A 12,167-nucleotide genomic window follows, 5' to 3' on the forward strand; every position below is an offset into this window, starting at 1 on the left:
AAAAAAAAAAAAAAAAAAAAAACAGAAAGAAAGAAAAAGCCAGCTAAGGAAGGGGAAATTAACAGGGAAAACAACACTGCAGAGTTGGAACTGGCGTACGAGGCCATAGGAAGCTTCTGTGCACGCACACTAATGTAAACACTGCATGTACAGGGACAATGGTGCGGGCAGGGTGCGGAAGGGGAAGCAGAGGGTGATGAGGAAGAGCTCGGTCCACATCTACCAGTAAGGAAGTCAACCGGCGAGGACCAAGATGACTCAAAGAGAAGCAGTGCAGCATGCCCGCTCCTCCGAAACAAAGCTGGCAAAGCTGAGGGAATGGAAAGCGGCGTCCGCCGGGAGCGCCCGGGCAGGGAAGCTTAGCCCACTCCTAGAAGCCTTTTAGTTGTATGAATTTTTTCAAGTAATGCATGTATTACTTTGGGAAAAAAAAATTAAACCAGAAGAAATATTTTTGTTATAATGTTGGGGCATGTTAAAAAAACAAAACAAAACAAAAAAAACACCCAGTCAGAGGAAGTGAAGGCTTTATTTCATTTTGATCTCTCAATATCTCCTCTTGATCTCCCCTATTAACTTTTAAAGGGGTGAAGTATCTTGGAACAAAGACAGTACATTAGTGAAGGAGACTCATGAGCCTTAGGGTTTTTTTTTTTTTTTTTGAGTCTCACTCTGTCACCCAGGCTGGAATGCAGTGGGGTGATCTTGGCTCACTGCAACCTCCACCTCCTGGGTTCAAGTGATTCTCTTGCCCTGACCTCCTGAGTAGCTGGGATTATAGGCATGTGCCACCAGGCCAGGCTAATTTTTCTATTTTTAGTAGAGACGAGGTCTCACCATGTTGGCCAGGCTGGTCTCAAACTCCTGACCTTAAGAGATCCACCCACCTCGGCCTTCCAAAGTTCTGGGATTACAGGCGTGAGCCATCATACCAGCAAGCCCTTCAGATTTGAGGGGCTTCATGATGTGCCGTAGATTTCATGGGGGGATTTGCCCATAACTCATCCTGACAGAAGATGACAACTGAGCAGAGTGAATAGGCTCATGTCAGAAATTTTACTTTCAGAAATCTACTCAATGGGACCAGCCACGCACAGGAGGTGAAATGTGGCTTACAGAGACTCGCGTGGGAGTGAACACTAAAACCCAAGTCTTGGTTTTGTTAAAAGCGATTTGTCACTCAAAGAAAGTGGAAGTCTTATTTTAATTCAAGAAAATAACGAAATGTTTTGCTGCTGGGGCTGCAGTTCTAACATGGCATTGCATAACCACTGTTACATAACCCTCCACAGCTGACAGTCTGTGAACACGTGACCTTCCAATGACTTACATGGAGCTACTTTCATTACCATTGCAATAAAGAGAGCTTGGTTTTGGCTGTAGCTGCATAATTGATCTGAAAAAAAAAATCAGAACAATCATTTTAAATATATTCATCACATGTAACCACATAAAACCCAAGCAGGCTTCTGTGAGAATGTAGTCTTTGTGGTCTTGTTGATAGCAATTTAAATACTGATATAGATGAAAAAAAAAAACATCTACTCTGTTGAAAAATCAGGTAAGTCCAGGGCTCCCAGCCTCAAGAAGCTAGTGTAGAGGTAGTGTTCAGGGAAGCCAGGGCAGAGGCCAGGAAACAAACAATTCCAGAGTCACGGGGTGAGCTCCATGAATGAGGTGGGCACTGGAAGAGGACAGATCCTTGGCACAGAGAAAGACGGTCTCCAGCTTCACCACCGCAGTGAAGGATACACGATCTTTACGTGAACAGTGTATACCAGAACTCTTCCAAGTATCACTCATTGCAGGACATGTGGCTTCATAGGAGCCAAAAAGATAGTGACCCCATTCAGGGACCTGGGATCCTCCCAATTTGAGACAGTCTCACTCAAGTGATTCTCCTGCCTCCACCTCCCGAGTAGCTGGGATTACAGGTATGCTCCACCATGCCCGGCTAATTTCGTATTTTTAATAGAGACAGGGTTTATTCATGTTGGTAAGGCTGGTCTTGAACTCCTGACCTCAGGTGATCCGCCAACCTCAGCCTCCCAAAATGCTGGGATTCCAGGTGTGAGCCACCACATCCGGCCTTATCCTGCATATTCTAATGACCTGCTTCTGTCTCCCTTGTCCTGGAAGTAAGTTCTCTGCGACGAGGGAGTCGGTTTTGCTTCTGGCTATAGTTCAATGGAGCCAGCAGTACTTGTTCAACTAAAACCATCAGAAAGCTGTGAACCAGGCTAATAAGCCAGAGAACATACAGGACTCTATTTAAGATTACACTTTCAGAATGGTCATTCTCCGCCCAGCAAGTCCACTTTCACTTTCCCACCAGCTAACAATCAGCAATCTTAACTGTGCTGGCTTTGTGCAAACTTTGGTCTTGATAGGTACCTTTCAATTTCAAGTATGAGCAACGAACGTTCCTGCCAGAGACACTTTTAAACTCTCAATGCACACTGTCTGGGACTTCAAATACCGGTAATGTTACACTGGATTCCTTACAAAGAAACTCTTTCCCGATGTTCCCAGCAGCTGGCACTGGGAGTCCATCAGAATGCAGAAATATATTAGAACATGCTCTTACCTCCACATTCGGTGCCTGTGCTTGGTTCAGGATGTGCTAAATGCTTCCCAGGAAAGCACTTATCAGGAACGAAGACACTCGGGCTGATTCCACTGGGGCACCTGGACAGATTCCTAAGAGCCCAGCCCGGCAGATGAATCTTCTGCGTAACTTTTTGGTGTCAGAAAGTCTTGGGTAAATTACAAAATCAAAATCAAAACAAAGAAACCCAAAAGCCAAATTCTGCACCAAGTTACAACAGAGAACAGTCTGGTGTAGGATTACATCCTCTAGTGGACGAAGAGAGAAGTTCAAAATCTTGACTTGTCAACTATTCTTTAGTTCAATTTCTATACCTTTTCTGATACAGGGCTTGCGGGTCCCATTGTGATTTTTTTTTTTTTTCTTTTTGAGACAGATTCTTGCTGTCACCCAGGCTGCAGTGCAGTGGCGTGATCTTGGCTCACTGTAACCTCCGCCTCCTGGGAGGCGCAGACCAACAAAGGTGATCTCTTGGGGACTTAGGGACCTTCCTTGGGGTGATAATGAGGAAAGCTCTCCTGAGTATCAACAGCTCTGTCCATTTTCCACACTATAATAAGATGTTACTGCTGGGCAGGGGGGGTGGCGAGGATCTAATCCTTCCAATCAAACTCCCAAACCAAGACTGAACTGATTCTCTGAGGAACCATGCACACGGGCAGTGGCTGCTTGCCCAGACTCATATTCCAAGGACAGAGAAGGCACCCCCAGCCCCTGTGGGGAAGCCGGACTTCTGCACCCAGGAGAGACACCACACAGAAAAATGAGTCAGTAACTGGGCATCAAAGTGGTTTATTCCAGGAATGTCAACTTACACTTTTTTTTTTCCCAGTACATATCACATCTTAACACAATATATTACTCTGGGCAATTAATACATTTCTTCCTCTGAAGACATACATGCAGAGGAGAATGAAGGTAACTGTTTATCATGGGGTATACACTCTTGTGAGTGGCCCAAATCGTGCAAATGAAGAGGTTAAAACAAAACAAAACAGAACAAAACAGCCTACAGTCAAGCCTTACCTCAGCTCTCCTGGCCTGGAGCGGGAAGGTACCTTCCTGTGGCCAACAGCGCCTGTTAAGACCCCACACTTTACTGCGGCAGCCCAGGGAGTTTCACAGCCGAAAATGCTTTGAAAGTCTGAGGAAAAAGGTAAATGACAACAACATAGCTTCCAAGGGCTCCCAGGCCCCAGCCCTCTCCTGAGCGCTCTACAGGATGTGCTCATTTAACCCTCGAGAGCGCCAGTCTGGGCCAGCGCAGCGGCTCCGCCTGTCATCCCAGCATTTTGGGAGGCTGAGGCAGGAAAACTGCGTGAGGCCAAGAGCTTGGGGCCAACTCGGACAACATAGTGAGACCCTGTCCCTTTAAAAAAAAAAAAAAAAGCACCAATCTGGTGGGAGGCATGGTCACCTTCACTGTCCCCATCTTACTGAAGGAGTAATGGAGGTACAAACAGGGAGTGACCTGCCCAAGGTCCAGCAGGCTGGTGGGGAGCTGGGATCTGAAACCCCACGCGGACGACGTGGTGGCCTCTGCTTCTAACTGCTGAGGAGGCACCTGCTGGGTTGTTTGAACCCACCTGCTCTTCCCAAAACTTCCCATGGGGCCAGGCCTTCCTTCTGCGGCTGCAGTTCCTTTACATGATGAGCGAATGATCACAAACCCGCCGCGGCTTAGCTCACAGTACTGAAATCATATTCCTGGCTTTGGGCAGACACTAGCTGGGCCACATCCTCCGGGAACAGAGCTGGACAAGATGAGGGCTGGGTGAGAAATCATTAAGTCAAGAGCCTTGATAAGTCAGTCCAGAAAAACGAACATCAGGAGGAAGACAGGCAGGGATCCTGGGTCTGGCAGTGCTAGGCTGGAAGTCCAATGAAGCATTCCTGGTTTCTTTTTTGAGACACAGTCTCACTCTGTCGCCCAGGCTGGAGTGCAGTGGTGCGATCTTGGTTCACTGCAACCTCTGCCTCCTGGGTTCAAGGGATTCTCCTGCCTCACCCTCCTGAGTAGCTGGGATTACAGGCATATGCCACCATTCCCAGCTAATTTTTTTGTATGTTTAGTAGAGACAGGGTTTCACTGTGTTGGCCAGGATGGTCTCGATCTCCTGACCTCATGATCCACTTGCCTCGGCCTCCCACAGTGTTGGATTACAGGCGTGAACCACCGCGCCTGGCCCAAGGAGGCTTTTCTACACCACATCAAAAGCACGGCTCTGAACCTAACAAGACAGCATGAAATGGTCAGATGTTTTCACAAACAAGGCAGCTGAAAACACAGGCTGGTGAAGGCACACGTGCATTTATTTCCATAAATAGATGACGAGTCCTTCCAATGCCAGCCAGCAGTGTCCCCAATCTCTGTGACAATAATAACCCCTCAGATATTTGTGCAACTAGCGGTGAGTGGTGGTGGCAGTCCTGCTCCCCCCGAGAACCCTGGGTCGGGGTGGAGAGGGACTAAGTTATGGTTCCAGGGTGGTGGCAGCCCGAAGGAAGAGTGCTGGCACCAAGCCCTCCAAGGGAAGGAACTGCTTTCTCTGAAGAGGGCAGGGCTGGAAGCACCCTGGGGACATGAGACCCAGGCTTGCAGGTGGAGGAGGCAAGAGCCCCAGAACAGGACGGAACAGAGGCAGCTTCCAGGCACCGCGATGTAGCACGTGCCCAGTTCTGAGGCTGGCAGTCACTCTCTGGCAAATTCTACCCAAAGTCAAGTGTTCTCAGTTCAGAAACCCAGCATCATGTCTGTCTGTGTGTCTCGCAAGGTGAGAGTCTGGTTTTTATACCAAAGAGGAAATGATCTTTTCCGTATTTCATTTGTATTGCATTTGTAGTATATAAATGTATCCATATATAATTTTTTGGTTCCCTATCTATCTATACAATTTTTTGGTTCTCTCTCGTTTTTTACGGACAGAAGAAAGTACCAAGTTACACTGAGCTGTAATTAAGGAACATTATAATTTATGACACATTTCTCTTTTTTTTGAGATGGAGTTTTACTCTGTCACCAAAGCTGGAGTGCAGTGGCGCAAACCCAGCTTACTGCAAACTCCACCTCCTGTGTTCAAGCGATTCTCCTGCCTGTCTCCTGAGTAGCTGGGATTACAGGTGTGTGCCACCATGCCCGGCCAAGTCACTCTTTTCAAAACAGCTGGAAGCAGCACTGCCTGCTATGAATGTTAGAGGTAGAGGCTCCACAGACACACCGCCGGTGGACACAGTAACCACAGAGAACGTGAAAAGTCACCCTGGGGTCTGACTCTATCTATTTATAACCATACACAACAAGGTCTTAGCAGTCACCATTCAAAAAATACGTGGTTAAACCAAACCAACCTGGACAATCCTAGGCTGAAACAATTCCTTTCCAGGCACACAGACCCAGCAGAGCCAAAACCAGATTTTCACCCAGTACACAGGCAAATCTTTCAGGAAACCGACCTGCAAAGAAAAGTGTATGTGTCAGTTCTTATTCTACTTTACCAAGACTGAATATTTAAAACTGTGAGCACCACGAAATCCTTTCTAAAATCCACCGTCCACCTAGAACATGCCATGGGAGGCACCTCAGGATTCTGCCCTGCAGGGACTGGCCCCACCCACCCCTCATTCTTCCAGGTTTACAGGTACCGCTGGGCCAAGGGCTGCTCACCTCCTACTCAGACATCACAGGGACCTCCTGACCCATCTTTCTCCAGGCTGTCACCTCTAGACCACCATGTCACCTTCAGAAACCTGCTTGTTAAAAAAATCACTTGAACTTTGACATTCACGGCCCCTACCACCCAGCACCAATCTACATATTCCAATTTTACTCTTCCTCCCTTCCCTCCAGCCACATACTACCCAGTACAGCTCTCACCAGGGAGCTCCCCACATCCTCCCAAGCACTTCCATGCTTCCTGCCTTTTGTCACGTTTCAGCAGCTGGAAACCACCTTCACTTCCCTGACAGGGTCCCATCCCTGAAGGGTCCAACAGAAAATGTTCCTTCCTGTTGTTCCACAGCGCTTACTGACATCGACAGATTCTAAGCCCCTAACACCAGAGACCATACTTTTCTTTATACTCCCTCCAAGACATATGACTCAGTGTTCTGACCCCTGTAGGTACGTAATTGTGCTGACGATGCTACTTCTCAATCTGTGTGCTGACAAAAAACAGACAAAGACAAAAGGAAGATGCTGCTTCATGGAGGAGCAGGCTAAACTCCAGCTGAGAAAATCAATATTACATTTCATAAACAGGCTTGGTGTGGTAGCTCAGGCCTGTAATCCCAGGACTTTGGGAGGCCAAGGCGGGCGATCACCTCAAGTCAGGAGTTCAAGACCAGCCTGGCCAACATGGTGAAATCCTGTCTCTATTAAAAATACAAAAATTAGCTAGGCATGGTGGAATGTGCCTGTGATACCAGCCACCTGGGAGGCTGACACAGGAAAATTGCTTGAACCCGGGAGGGGGAGGTTCAAGCTCCTGGCTCAGTCACCTAAGTAGCTGGGATTACAGGAATGTGCTACTGCATTTGGCTAATTTTTCTATTTTTAGTAGAGAAGGGGTTTCACCATGTTGGCCAGGGAGGTCTCAAACTCCTGACATCTGGTGATCCGCCGGCCTCGGCCTTCCAAAGTGTTGGGATTACAGGCGTGAGCCACAGCACCTGGCCTGAATTATGCCCTCTTAAGTGTGATCATTTAACCTTGTCTCCCTAACTGGGCTGTAGCTGCCTGAGAACAACGGCCATGACTGTTTGCTTCATCTCTATATCCCTAACATCAACATGATGTCAGGCCAATGTATCAACAAATGTTTATTGAGTGAAAGACATGACAGCATCATTGTTTATGAAGTTTTGAAAACCAAGTGATCTCTGATAGTATCTACAACCATTCTCTTTAAATGTAGGTCCTGTTTGCAGTATCATACATGATCATCAAACTGCTGCTAGAATGCTCACACCTGTTACTGCAAATTCAAAACCCAGGAAAGACTTCTGGGAATTTACTTTAGGTCAGGGTTGGGCTGCCTGGTACAATGCTGCACCCACAAGTGGGCAGGTTCAACAACACAGGAGCCTTTCCCCAGACCATGTGCCTTGAACACATTGTCTCCATGCGTGACATACCTGGATCCCTGGCTGAGGTTCCTTCGAATGCTCTAATCAACGAGGAGCAGGAAGAAAATAGTGGTTGCTAGGGCCTCAGCCAATAGTCCGTGTATATTTCTCATTTTCTGTTGAAACCTTGGGGAAAAAGTAACATAATGTGCTTTTTAAAAGGACAACAGTCATTAGATGCTCACCACACTCCTAGAAACCCGGGCTAACCCTGCCAGGGATCCCAGTGCTTTTCTGCTGGCTATGGGGCCTCCCTACAGCTCCTCACTCCAATTTCGGTGGCTGTGTGCGGGCCAAGTTCCCTTTTGTCTCCTCCCGTCCAAGCTCCAGTTGCGATGGGACGAGCGGTCCCTGAAGCGCCGGGAGCCGACTCGGGGGGGCTCTGGTCTCTAGTCACCCGGTCAGTGCCTCCAGTCCCTGGCAGAGCTCCGTTATCGTCCCGGGACGGGCCCAACTCCGCAGTCTGGGGCCGGTGGCGGCGGATCTGTGGTCAGGGGTGCCCTGCGTCATCCTCAGGTCCGCGAGTCGGCGACCACCAGGAGGCGAGAGTGGGTTTCGCCTCCAACAGGACAAAGCACGTGTCTCCAGTTGCTCCCCACTCCCCTGGACGGAAGTGGCTCCGCCAGCAACTTCCGGCCGGAAGTGAGAACTTACCATAGAGATAGCAGCTAGAGGGTCACCCTAAATTTGGATCTGGGTCATCCAAGGCGGATTTAAAGGGGTCGCAGGCCGCGCGAGGTGGTTAATGGGGACTAATAGCCTGGGACAGAGGGGAGGGCCCTGGAGCGAGGGAAGCAGAAGGAACATCCCATTTCTTGAAAGCATTATCGCTCTACTCCTCATGCAATCCTCTGAATTAAGTGCAAAGAACACTCCTGTCTTGCAGATGAGAAAATGGGCTCTCCGGAGATGCTTGGTTACTTTCCCAAGCACAGCCGGCCAGGAAGTGGCAGAGCTGGGTTCACACCTAAGTCATTTCTGCTCCAAACCCAATGCCCTTTCCACCACCCCAAGTGGAAGGAAGGAGAAGCTTAAGAGGAGAGGGGTTACGTGAAGATGCAGCCCTACCTGGCCTATTGGGACACCGCTGGAAAGCCTGTTCCTCCAAAAGTCCTGGTACGTTCCAGACAGTTCAGTGTCCCTGTGGACGCACAAAGCAACGAACAGGAATCTTGCTCTGAGTCTAATCTGACAACCGAGGAAGAATTGCTGGACCTTGTGTCGGAGGCGTTTGAACCAGAGCAACTCCATCTTGAATAAGGGCTATGTCAAATAAGGCTGACACCTGCTGGGCTGCATTCCTAGGTCACATAGGCCCTAAAGACCTTATTGATGGAACAGGCTGCAGTAAAGAAGCCGGCCAAAACCCACCCAAACCAAGATGGCCATGAGAGTAACCTCTGGTTGTCCTCACTGCTACATTCCCACCAGAGCCATGACCATTTACGAGTGCCATGGTGACGTCAGGAAGTTATCCTACAGGGCCTAAAAAGGGGAGGCATAAATAATCCACCCTTTGTTTAACATATCATCAATGAATAACCATTTTTTAAAAAGGCGGGTGCAGTGGCTCATGCCTGTAATCCCAGCACTTTGGGAGGCTGAGGTAGGTGGATCACTCGGGGTCAGGAGTTCGAAACCAGCCTGACCAACGTGGTGAAACCCCATCTCTACTAAAAATACAAAATTAGCCAGGTGTGGTGGCCTGTGCCTGTAATCCCAGCTACTTGCGAGGCTGAGGCAGAAGAATTGCTTGAATCTGGAAGGCAGAGGTTGCAGTGAGCCAAGATCGTGCCACCGAGGCTGGGCCTTGTGGGTCACACCTGTAATCCTAACACTTTGGAAGGCCAAGGTGGCAGATCACCTGAGGTCAGGATTTTGAGACCAGCCTGACTAACATGGAGAAACCCCTTCTCTACTAAAAATACAAAATTAGCTGGGCATGGTAACATAACCTGTAGTCCCAGCTACCCAGCAGGCTGAGGCAAAAGAATCGCTTGAACCCAGGAGGCAGAGGTTGGAGTGAGCTGAGATTTGCACTACTGCACTCCAGCCTGGGCAACAGAGCAAGAGTCTGTCTCAAAAAAAAAGTTACTGGGCCTGGGCCTGGCAGAAGTGGAAGTGAAGAATGAGGCATTATTGCTTAATGGTTACAGAGTTTCTGAGATGATGAAGTTTTGGAAATGGTGATGGTTGCACAACATTGTGAATGTAGTTAATGCCACAGACTGTACATTCAAAAATAGTTAAAATGCTAAGTTTTATGTTATGTATATTTTCTCACAATAAATATTTTTTCTTTTTTTAATTTTTTTTTTGAGACAGGGCCTCACTCTGTCACCCAGGCGGGAGTGCAGTGGTAGAATCGTAGCTTGCTGGAGCCTTGACCTCCTGGGCTCGAGGGATCCTCTCTCCTCAGCCTCCTGAGTAGCTGGGACTACAGGTGTGCACCACCACACCCAACTAATTTTTTTAATTTTTATTTTTTGTAGCAAAAAAAAAAAAAAAAAAAAAAAAAGCAGAGGTTCTCCCTCTGCTGCCCAGGCTGGTCTCAAACTCTGAATCTCACGTGAATTCTCCCACCTCAGCCTCCCAAAGTGCTGGGATTACAGGTGTGAATCACTGTATGTGGCCTTCATTCACCAACTTTTTGACATGAAGTGAAACCTTTAATTTTCAGCTTGAATTTCTCTTTGTCCGGATGTCTTAAAGACACCTATAAAGTAACACGAGTGAAAATTTGGATTTTTACGACTACACCTCCTTCATGAGTTGTCTTACATTCAACAATACGTAACTTTAGCTTTATTAACTCCAAAATATTCAACTTTAAATTTTGTTTTGAAGCAGGAGCCGCAATTCAAAATTTTGTTTTACCCTATTTCGTTAGTCTACATAAGAATGAAATAATTGTATAATTAGCTTAACTGGAATAAACAAGTTTGTAAACAACACAAGTGGCTTTGGGCAGGCATTGGGCTCACCTGGTTTTTTTTTTTTTTTTTTTTTTGAGCAGAAGCCAGGGTCCCCCAGGAAAGGAGCTTCCAGTGTGTGTGTGTGTGTGTGTGTGTGTGTGTGTGTGTGTGTGTGTCTGTGTTCCCCGCCAGTACCAGTTGCAGTGGGAGAGGGCCATTTCTCAAAAGCAGGGGTGAAGGTACAGAAGATTTGGGAAGGTGTCCTGGGCAGGTGAAAACGAGAGGTGTCTACTCCATGGCCCCACCTCTGCCCCCTGGTGGTGGCTCTTGGTGGCACTGCTGACCACAGGTGATGTCAGAAACAAGCCAGCCAGCCGTGCACCTGGCAGGTCTTCTCCAGGCTGCCTGCCTGACCTGCAGGATAAAGTCCACATGATTGCTTTCCCTCTCATTTTCCATTTCTGCTTCATTAGGAAAAACCAAAACTCAACAAATCACCTTTAGCTCTCCTGGCCCTGTTGCTCTGACCTCCTGTTTCATTTGTCCCCACACAGACCCCTGCTCTGGCCATTCTGCCCAGCTCAGCTCCCAGACACGCCACCAATCCGCACTTCAGCCGAGCACACCTGCCCTTTGAAGCCAGCTCTGGTCGCAGGTGACGGTTTCTTCTCAGATGCTCTCCGGTGCCAATTCTTTGACATATCCTGTGTCCCCTGGGGTATTTGTTACACACCCTTCCATGAACACATCTGGTCTCCTTGGAGTGGAGCTGTTCTCCCTAAAGGTAAGGTGTTTTCAGCATCCTCAGCCTTATGGGGAAGACGAGGTCTGCAGCGGGAGCCTTTGCCCCCACCCCAAAGACGAGAGGAGATATTACCCCAGGAGAATCCCCCAGAGCTGGGGAAGGCTGCAGGAGGCAGAGATGCACTTCTTCCTGGCCAGAGGCTTGCTATGCCACAGACCCTGCTGGCAGGTCCTGGCACTGCTGCCAGAGGGAATGTGGTGAGAGGCCAGGCGTGGTGGCTCACACCTGTAATCCCAGCACTTTGGGAGGCCAAGGCAGGTGGATCATGAGGTCAGGATTTCAAGACCATCCTGGCTAACCCCGTCTCTACTAAAAACACAAAAAATTAGCTGAGAGTGATGGCACACACCTGTAGTCCCAACTACAGCTAGTGCTCGACTTACGACCACGATTGGCTCCGACAGACCAGTCGTAACACGATTTGGTCGTAAGTTGAGTAGGCTATATGTACAGTACTGTGAAATGATGTTATAAAAATCTTTAAGTCATAGTTTATCATAATTTTCTTTGTTCATTTTATGCCATTTGTATCATCTCTACACCATTTTGTTTCTTATTTTTACATTCGTCAGGTTTAAGTAAAACACTGCATTACCTGTACAACTGGTTTAATATTTGCAAAACATACAAAATTACAAAATACAGGTGCATACAAAAATACAAAATACAGGTGTAAAAAATACCATAGGAAACATTTTCCCAGTTGCAAAACATA

The 12,167-nt window shown here is 47.9% G+C and overlaps 2 long non-coding RNA genes and 1 other non-coding gene across 5 annotated transcripts; all 3 read right to left on the minus strand.

Moving 5' to 3' along the window:
• Positions 1 to 510: 510 nt before the first annotated feature.
• Positions 511 to 2,761, minus strand: LOC119470589. The gene is made up of 2 exons (XR_005199519.1): positions 2,588 to 2,761; positions 511 to 1,396 (listed from the first exon to the last, which is right to left on the minus strand). It is a non-coding gene; the product is annotated as an uncharacterized LOC119470589 (long non-coding RNA).
• Positions 2,762 to 3,383: 622 nt separating this feature from the next.
• On the minus strand, positions 3,384 to 8,362 carry LOC108301774. Of its 3 annotated transcripts, XR_005199518.1 has the most exons (5): positions 8,001 to 8,362; positions 7,742 to 7,858; positions 5,957 to 6,061; positions 4,195 to 4,378; positions 3,384 to 3,752 (listed from the first exon to the last, which is right to left on the minus strand). It is a non-coding gene; the product is annotated as an uncharacterized LOC108301774 (long non-coding RNA). The 3 variants fall into 3 exon arrangements; XR_005199516.1 differs by having other exon boundaries at positions 3,384 to 4,378; XR_005199517.1 differs by having other exon boundaries at positions 3,384 to 4,378; positions 7,943 to 8,362.
• On the minus strand, positions 7,523 to 7,706 carry LOC119470616. Its single transcript, XR_005199555.1, has one exon.
• Positions 8,363 to 12,167: the final 3,805 nt, after the last annotated feature.

Source organism: Cebus imitator, unplaced genomic scaffold (genome assembly GCF_001604975.1).
Source record: "Cebus imitator isolate Cc_AM_T3 unplaced genomic scaffold, Cebus_imitator-1.0 Scaffold36, whole genome shotgun sequence".
NCBI lineage: Eukaryota > Metazoa > Chordata > Mammalia > Primates > Cebidae > Cebus > Cebus imitator.